Source organism: Ochotona curzoniae, unplaced genomic scaffold, assembly GCF_017591425.1.
Source record: "Ochotona curzoniae isolate NIBS_2020 unplaced genomic scaffold, NIBS_Ocur_1.0 contig_2754, whole genome shotgun sequence".
NCBI lineage: Eukaryota > Metazoa > Chordata > Mammalia > Lagomorpha > Ochotonidae > Ochotona > Ochotona curzoniae.
This window is the reverse complement of record NW_024465582.1, coordinates 27532341-27539910: the sequence shown is the minus strand read 5'-3', so window position 1 is coordinate 27539910 and position 7570 is coordinate 27532341.

Below are 7570 nucleotides of genomic sequence, written 5' to 3'. Positions count from 1 at the left end.
AAATGAGGCCTACACTATATTTAGGTGGACGATGCATAACAAATCCAATTCCAGTATGGCAGTAAGAAAAACAGAGATCTTAGGTTATTTTTGTGTCAACTTAAGTTCTTTTGCCAAGGGAGGTGTTGCCATATCACAAAGGTCTCAATTCTTTCCCTCTAGAACATGCCTCTGGAAATGCAGCTTTCAACTAGGAACTTATTCTCCATCTTCACAATGTTTGTCAGAATCTCTTTCTGTTCCTCTTTTCTTTTTCCCCATCTCTCCATCTTTATCCCTGTCCCTATCTGCATCTCCATTTCTATCCAACTCTATCTCTTTCTCAAATAAGACGGATTTTTAATCACCTGCCTCAGGAAAACTTTCCTTTTTAACAGATGTATTCAGTTATTCAAAAGATGGAGTCACAGAGAGATCTTCCACCTGCTAGCCTACTGCCCAAATGGCCACAATGGCTGAGACTAGACCAGGCCGAAATTGACAACCTGGAACTATATTTAGGTGTGCCATGTGGATTCAGGGGCCCAGGCCACTTCGGCCATCTTGCACTGCTTCTCTGTCCTAGCCACCTTAGCAGGGAGTTGGGTGTGGAGATTATCCAGCATTCAAATCAGTGCCCATTAAGTTGCAGGTGGTGGCTTAACCTGCTCTTCAACAGTGCCAGACCTCTCATCTTTTAATAATTCTGAAAATAACATATTGTGCATTTTAAGAAGGAAGTTCTTTTAAAAATGTGCTTAAAAGCTAAGCAGGCAAATGCGGTACAATAATTACAGCTTAGTGAATTTAATTTAAGAATGTTACAACAGGTTACACAGATCCTGTAGGGCAGACACTTGTGCACAACATTGTTTCCTTTCTCTGTCCCCAGGTCTCCACTTTGTTGGTTAAAAACAAAGAGATGCACACAGAGGCATCTCTGGACAAACAGGCCAATTCTTGCCACAGTTGTAGAATGACATGTACCAATTGGAATATATTAAGTGAATTTTAAACAAAATAATTCTTATATGCAGTCTCTCCAGTCCTTTAATTAGAAAAAAAAAAAAAAGCCCAACAATGAACCATCCTCAGCAACAAGAACTAATAGTTGGCAGGAAGTAATTATTGTTCTAGAAGCCAGTACAAATGCCCAAGGCTCAGAAACAGTGCCAACTCCCAAACCTGACACACAGGGCTGCAATTGTCACATCTTACTCTGATAAAAATGCCTTCTTGTTCACTCTTTTCTATTTTTAAGAGTGCCACATAGGAAGCTGTTCTTCATGCCTATTTCTAAAGTCTCTTTGAGGGGTTTACTCAGAGTGCAATTTCAGTTCTAAATAATTTGTGGATGATCCTACAGAAATAATTCTTGTACTTGTTCACAGTACTGACAATAGATTAGCAGTAGTTCTAGTTTAAATCAAGATGTCATATTTTGTTTATATGCTGAAGTTGTACTGGGGACATTTGAGGGGCTGGAAGAATAGATATTGTTACAATGTCCCTTCTGCCTTAAAGGAGCTACAGAGTCAACATAACTTATCAAAAACCCAATGATTTCTTTCACAGAAATAGAGGAAACAGTCATAAAAATATACTTGCATACACTATGGCTGTTGATTTTTGTTCATTAATTTTGTACCCTGCCACTGTGCCAAATTCTCGTATAAGTTCTGGGAGTCTCTGTATTGGGTCTCTTGGTTCTTCTATGTAAAGGATTGTGTCATCTGTGAATAGTGAAAGCTTGACTTCGTCATTTCCCATTTGAATCTGGTCTGGGAACACCTCAGACAAAGTTTCTTTGGGGATCCCCCCAGTCGAGCTTCCAGACTCAGAACCCTAACCATGAAAAGACAGAGGACAGACAAGTCAATCAACCACCTCAACTATATGTTGGCAGTAAAAAACTGGGCAAACAGAGACTCTGTGATGGACTATGTCAATCGATGGATTCTTCAACGACCTCATCGTGCTTGGAGTGGCGAGATGGGCAGCAATTCATAACTGGTGAACTATCAAAACCACTTGAGCAAGACCCTTGGAGCAGGGACCTGGGGTGGGTGGGAGACTAGGTTGGGTCTTCTCCCTTAAAATTCCCCCTTTACTTCAGATATATGAAGCAAACAATATGGAAATAAATCTTACCCATTTTCCTGTAGCCCTTGAACCTTTTTACCCTAATCAAGTATGTGAAGATTGTCAAAAATATAATAAAAATGGAAAAAAAAAGAATAAGTTACAGCCAAACATATTTTAGATATTCCATAAAATATAGAATAAAAAGGTTGATCTGGTAAAAAAAAAAAAAGAAATATTCCTGGGACAGAAAGAAAAACATATTTGCTATTGCTTATATGTGAAATCTAACAAAATTCAACTCACAGAAGTAGGCGAAGTTAGACTGTTCAGGATGTGAAGGTTGGCAGGATGTTGGTGAAATGATACAAAATTTCAGAGAGATAGGAGGAAAAAGTTTCATAAAATGATGATGATAATCACCACAATCTACTATATTCTTTAGGACTGCTAAGAGAGGAGATTTTAAGAGTTCTTGTCACCAGAAAAGGTAAGTACGTGAGATAATTCATATCAGTTAACTCCGTTTAGCCGTTTCAAAGGGAATATTTATTTCAAATCATGTGCTATAGATGATAAATACTTATCACTTTTTAAAAATCAGTTATAATACTTGCATAAAAGAGTTAAAAGCTGAAGCCAGATTGCATGAAGTCAAGACAGGCTGTGCTCTGCCTCCTGAAGGTCAGGAGGCCATTTGATTTGCTTTCTGAGAAGAATGTTCCACAGCTCTTGTCCTTGCCTTGAGAGGGCCATCTCTTCTTCATGTTCAAATTCAGGGTTTGGGTTAGGGCTTCTTGAAAAATGAGCGTACCCTAAGAGGCTTGGTGCTCAGTACCTCCTTCCTTCCTGGCCACAGCCCTTGGTTCTGTCATAGTAGAGGGAGCTGAGCTGAGCTGATTCAGCAAATCTTTTTTTTTTTTTTTTTTTTCACTTTTTTAACCTGAAGGAAGTTTTAAACTCTACTCCCCCTGAGGATGTGTCCCATTCTTTTGGTGGGGGCCCTGAGTACTTCTTCAAACAACCCATGGTTATAAGCACCCGAGGTACAATTTTAATGGGGGGGGGGCAGTCCTGGGGGTGTGTGCTGGGCCACAGGTCAGGATCACAGACCTACAGATAGATTCTCAGGTTGGGGCAGTACAGTTCTCCTTTCTGCCCAGTGTTGGGGTACCAGCACCTGAGAGCAACCCTGCAGGTCTGCCCCGTGTCCTAGAGCTCCTGGGATGGCCAAGGTAGTCACTGCTTTCGTACCTGGGCCTGGGGACTCTGTCCTTATTGGTGCTGTTGCTTATGTTGGGCCAGGATAGCTGGGATCTCTGTAGGAGGCAGACATGCACGATGACCGTTCCCTGCAGGGGGCTGGCTTCTTGGGCAGCCCACAGGGTGTTGTCAAATTCTATGAAGCCGCCTTAGGCAGCTGCTTGGACTGACATTGTGTGTGGAGCTCCACTCTGTCTTCTTTGGGGCCATAGCTCTCTCCTTCACTGGTTCTTCCATGATCACACACACTCCGGAGTTAAGCTTTCCCAGGTGCTTTTGCAGGGAGCTGGATCAGAAGTGGAACAGCTGGGATTCGAACCAGCATGCATGTGGGATGACAGTGCCCAAGGTGCTGGCTTTACCTACTATGCCACAGCACAATCTTTTTTTTTTCCCCCAAAATCACGTATGCATTTGTTTGAATGGCAGAACAACAATAACGAGAAAGGTAGAGACACAGAGAGAATCTTCTACTCGTTTGTTGGGTCCCAGAGTGGGTGCAACGATTGATGCTGATTGCAGCAGAAGCCAGGAGCCAGGAACCGCAACACCATGTGATCCCTCACCTACAGCTTCCCCAGGCCTGAACCTCAGTTCGGAAGTGCCATGCAGCCTAGGGCTGCGCCAAGACGCCAGGCCGGTGGGGGGCGCGGCTGCCGGAAACGCCTGAACCCGGAAGTGCCATAGATGCGGCCTCCCCCTCCCCGAGGAGGTGACCCACAGCCCTAGGCCGCAATGCAAAGCACGCGCCTCACTCATTCCTGCCCTGGAGACAAGCCCGAACCACAGGTTTTTTTTTTTTTTTGAGGTCTCCTGAACGTTCTTCATGATTCCTTCGGGCCCTGCCTGCCGCGGCTCTGCGTGACACCTTTCAGTAAGTCTTAAAATCGCAACTTTTCATTCCTGTTCCTGAGGTGGAGAAATGTTTTTTCTTTGGGGAAGCTTGATGTAGTGTGGGTAGAGCTGCCAGAGGCCGTCTTGTCCTGTTTTAGGGATCTTGATAACCCAGAGTCTGCAGGTGCCGTGATGCTGTTTCACGGCTTCCTTTCTGGTGTTTTGCGATACAAGCTTTGGCGCGTATATCAGCACTAAGGGTGGCCACTTGTAACATTCAGCTTCCTGGGCTTGCATTCAAGAAAGTCCAGTTTATTTAGTCTGCTATAAGATGCAGAAATCTGCACGGACACGAGTCGTGTGTAGCCTGGAGATCTAGTTGGATGTTCGCTTCTCCTACCACCGGTGTTTCGGGCCATTGTGCTGGGAGAATTATTAAATGCAAGTCAGCACGAGGAGAAATCCTGTCGGGTGTCCTGAAGTCCAGTCCACTGGCCGCTTGGTTCTCTCCCGCATCTCCTTGTCTGCTGGCAGCTGTCTCCAGCCTTTGGGCCTTTTGGGTTTTCTCTTTCACCATCCAGCCTCGGGAGCAGCAATGGCCAGCTTGCCCCGCGCCCCCTCCGCTTTGTATCCAGAGAGGCCGGGGCGTTCTTTCCACTGCGAGTACTAGATGTGTGTCCAGAGTTCTTAATGGTCACAGGAGACCAATGCCAGTAGACTTGAAACATCCTGAAATTTATCCAGGACCTTGTAGTTGTGGCTCCAAGTCTGTTTGCAACCTGATGGGACAGAAGCCCAGGGTACCTGTGGTTCTTCACTCATGAAATTAGATATCTCCAAGGTTTTGTTTCCCGTCAGCCTCATTGTCTGGTCCGGTGGCAGTCAAGACTCCGGAAGCCGCAGCGTTTCATAGATCTCCACTCATTGAGTGAGTTGTGGTTGTTCAAATTGTTTTGAGTAGGGAAACAAACACACATTTTTAAGTCTTTTGTGAATAGAGTTTGTTAAGCTTCTTGGATTTGTCACTTTAGTTTCCATCCTATTTGGAAATCTCTTGGCCATTATTAAACTGTTTTTATGTCACATGTTCTTCTGTGGAAAGCTCCCATTAAATATAAATATATTTAAGTAGGCTTACTAAGCTTTCGTAAGTTCGTAAATGGACCTGTGTGTGTGTGTTTATTTTTTATTTTTTTTTTACTTTTTTCTAGGCGTGTGTCTTTCATTCTGGATAGTTTTTGTCGTTGTGTCATCGGTAACTAGACTGCTCTTTCCTTCAGCAGTCTTATTTATGGTTAATTTTTGTGTTGCGGTTTCACTTGCAGAGCTTCCAATTTTAAATCTTTTCTTGTTTGATTTGAACTTTATACCATCTCCCAGATCAGACAGAATATAGTTGCAACTATTTGAACTTTCTGCTAGTTCTATAACTTGGATTGTTTCTGAGTCTGTTCTATTGAGATGTTTCTTCATTATGGGACCTATTTTCCCGCCATCCTGTATGTCTAATATATTTTTTTTTTTGTTGGATGCCAAGCAGTAAACATTTTATCTTGTTCCATGTTGCATATTTTTGTATTCTTTGAAACAGCTGTAGGTTCTGTTGTGGGATGTGCTTAAGTAATTTGGAAACTGTTTGATTTTTTTTAAATACCTTGTTCATGTTAATGCCTTAGAAGCTTTATCAGTAAGACAGGACTGTTGTCCCAAGGGTAGATTTGCCCTCTTATTGAGACAATGTTCTTTAGAGAATTTTACTTGTTGCCTCTTTCAGTATGAAATTTCCACTCTGCCTGGCATAAACATAGATTTTTTTCCCCCAACCCAACGAGTGACCCAAGAATCGTTCCCCATAATCATTGGGATTGATTCCTTCCTTGTCTTCAAGTTAGCACATATATATTGTTTGCTAAGTACGGAGTTCAGTACCAAGGAGAACTCTGTCTCTACATTTTTGTCTGTGTGGTTCTCTCTGTGCCTTTCCCCTATGAACTCGAGCTGCTCTGGATCCTGCAGACTGCCAGCTGGCAGAGACCACTGAACTCTGCCTGGGGCCCTGGCCTCTCAGCTGTGGCCTGGTAACTCTCTCTGGACAGTAAACTGGGTTGATTATAGAGTCTACTGTATTTGTTTGCCTTCTTTCAGGAGTCAGTGTCCTTCATTGAAATTGTTATTTTGTGAATTGTGTGTGATTTAAATAGCTATTTAAGTCTGGAGCAAATCTCATCCACTTTGTTGATAAATGAAAATCAGTCTCAGTGTTTTGTCCCATTGGACATAATGCTTTGCACTGTGGCTTCATAGAGCCAATTGTTAATTGGAAACCATGTATCTAGGGCTGGAGTTTCGGTGTAGTGGTTAGAGCTGCTGGGGCATCCCATATGGGTGTTAGTTTGAGGTCCTGTCTGCTCCACTTTCATCCAGGTCCCTGCTTGTAACTTGGGAAAGACAGTTGGAGGCTGGTGCAAGTGGTTGGGTTACTGCAGCTATGTGGGAGACCTGAAGGAAGCCCCTGGCTACTGGCTTCAACCTGGCTCAACCCTGGCCATTGCAGTCATTTGGGGATTGCTAGCAGATGAAAGATCTTTACTTATATGTCCCTCTCTCTGTAATTTGGACTTCCAAATAGGTAAACTGACCTTTAAACAAACAAACAAAAACAAAAACAAAAAAGCTATAGGTAAGAAAGACTCATGGGACACAGGAAAGGGGGACGGAGAGTTGTCTGTGGGCAGCTTGAACTGAAAGAGAAAAATGAAAGTTGAGGAAAGGGTGGCTGAGGATTCTATTGTGCTCAAAATAGTTTTCTGATTTTCCATAGATCTTGACTGTATGGTGTTGGGGAGTTTCCAATGCTTTCTTGATTCTTTCTGAATCTTTCCAGTAACCTTCTTTACTTGAGGAACCAAATTATGTTTTCAGAAAGACTCAAGACCTGCCTATGTAGTGTTACACAGGCTAGCTGAAATGTGAGGCAGGACATCAGATATATATCTGTGTTGTTTACCTATCCTAAAAATATACTATATATATATAATAAGAGATATGAAGGTGCTTGTTTCATCAAGATGTTTATATCACTTCTCCTTTATCACAAATCAGAGATCACTCTACCAAAAGAAAGAAAACACTATGTCATAACAACCAGGATGTGATAAAGTGTTTTCATTCTTCCGATGACAACCCAAGTGTCCCTCCCTCTGAGATGTCTGACCTTATCCCTCCATCTCAGCCAGTTATTCTGCTGTACTCCTAGCACTCTGTACTTTTCCTTCATGCACTTACCTCAGTTCATAATTATATGTTGTTTGTGCATGTGTAATAAACAGGCCTCTCCCCAGGTAGATTATAAACAACAAAGGGTAGGGATTCTATAGCCATTTATTGACTTAATGAATGGATGCTTTAGTGG